The 2,216-nt window shown below is 47.9% G+C and overlaps 1 pseudogene; it reads right to left on the reverse strand.

The window, feature by feature from the left end:
• Nucleotides 1-551: 551 nt before the first annotated feature.
• Nucleotides 552-2,216, reverse strand: LOC131740540 (heterogeneous nuclear ribonucleoproteins A2/B1 pseudogene; annotated as a pseudogene).

The following is a 2,216-nucleotide window of genomic DNA, read 5'->3' on the forward strand; positions in this document are numbered from 1 at the left end:
ACAATAATTCAAAAGCTAAGAAACTGTTTCAAAAGCATTTTTTTTTTTTTTTTTTTGCGGTACGTGGGCCTCTCACTGTTGTGGCCTCTCCCGTTGCAGAGCACAGGCTCCGGACGCGCAGGCCCAGCGGCCATGGCTCACGGGTCCAGCCGCTCTGCGGTATGTGGGATCCTCCCGGACCGGGGCACGAACCCGTGTCCCCTGCATCGGCAGGTGGACTCTCAACCACTGCGCCACCGGGGAAGCCCTCAAAAGCATTTTTTATAGTCTTTCCTCCATAGGAAGGCAATGTTCTTACATAATTGAGTCCACTCATAAAATGGCTCTGTGTACCTGCTCTGGTGTCTTCTGCCATATCACTGCATATTTATGCATGACTGAGATAAGAGTTTCCTGAACATTGGTATTTCGATAACCTAAAGCTCTTCTGTTACCTCTGGGCTCTAAGTCTCTATTTATACAGTCAAGTCCATGACAAATAAGAAGCTCAATATCATCTTGTCTGTCCATAACCCCCACTTCCTCCATTGCCTCTTTTTTTTTTTTTTTTTTTTTTTTTTTTTTTTGCGGTACGCGGGCCTCTCACTGTTGTGGCCTCTCCCGTTGCGGAGCACAGGCTCCGGACGCACAGCCTCAGCGGCCATGGCTCACGAGCCCAGCCGCTCCGCGGCATGTGGGATCTTCCCGGATCGGGACACGAACCCGCGTCCCCTGCATTGGCAGGCGAACTCTCAACCACTGCGCCACCAGGGAAGCCCCTCCATTGCCTCTTGAACCATAGTTTCCTTCACTATATGATCCTCCCATGTTCCGGCTACCACTAAGTTTTCCACTCTTCAGTAATTCGTACTTAGAAGGTTTCTGCTTATAATTCTCCAAATCACTGTAATATTGACTTCCATAATTTCTTCTTCCATAGTTGTCATAACCAGCTCTGGAGCTCCCATCCTGGTTGCCATATCCACCACCATATCCTCCTCGTCCTCTTCCATGACCAGAGCTAACCCCCAAATTGCCGCCTCCAGGTCCTCCTCCAGACCCATGATAGCCATTCCCAAATGTATGTCCTCTTCCATATCCATCAGATCCTCCTCTAAAGTTCCTTCCTCCAAAATTTCCTGCTCCAAACTTTCCACCACCACCGTGAAAATACACAAAACCAGCGTTTCTTCCTCTTCCACTTCTAGAACATTGGCTTTCTTGCATTTCTTGTCTAGACAAGGCCTTTCTTACTTCTGCACGATGACCATTGATGGTATGATTTTTCTGCAACACGATCTTATCCACGGGATCATGGTCATCAAAAGCAACAAACCCAAAGCCTCTTTTCTTGCCTGACTGTCCATCAGTAATTATTTCGATGGCATTGATTTTTCCATATCTCTCAAAGTAATCTCTAAGATGATGTTCCTCGGTATCTTCTGCAATTCCACCAACAAACAGCTTCTTCACAGTGACAAGAGCTCCCGGCTTTCCATAGTCCTCTCTTGGGACAGCACGTTTGGGTATCACTGTTTTCCCATCAATGGAATGAGGTCTGGCAGCCATGACAGCATCAACCTCAGCCATGGAGGAAAACGTGACAAAACCAAATCTTCTTGATTTTTGGCTTACAGCGTCCCGTACTAACACACAGTCTGTAAGATAGCCCCATTGCTGGTAGTAGCTCCACAGACTTTCTTCTGTGGTTTCAGAGCTCAAGCCACCAATAAAGAGTTTACGGAATTGTTCCTTTTCTCTCTTATTCCTCTCCAAAGGAACAGATTTTGAAGTTTTCTCCATCATGGGCTTACTAGCTTCAGCCATTTTCCCGAAACTCAGGGGGATGAGGGAGATCTCAGAGCACTAACAGGAACCGAACTGGCCCCTGGGCTATGGTGAGAACACAAACCTGACCGGTCCTGACCCTGCGGTCAGAACTTCCACTGCTCCAGGAAAACAGCTCTAGGAGCACCTCCACGGGGACCCGGCGCTGCTGCCTCTGGAGCCGTTGCCACCCTTGAGCAACTTTCAGTTTTTCAGAATAGGCTGATTGGTGAAACAGGTCAATGCAGGTTCCCCCAGTCCCAAGAGCTGTCGTGTGACCCACTCCTGAGATGTAGACAGCCTGTAGCTTGCTGGAAATAGCAGTCCTCCCCAAACCTTTGTGTAACAGGCTTGGGTCCAGAAATCTGTTTTTTTAATTTTATAAATAAGTCTGCAGGTAATTTTGTTGC

Source organism: Kogia breviceps, chromosome 1 (genome assembly GCF_026419965.1).
Source record: "Kogia breviceps isolate mKogBre1 chromosome 1, mKogBre1 haplotype 1, whole genome shotgun sequence".
In the NCBI taxonomy this organism is placed as follows: domain Eukaryota; kingdom Metazoa; phylum Chordata; class Mammalia; order Artiodactyla; family Physeteridae; genus Kogia; species Kogia breviceps.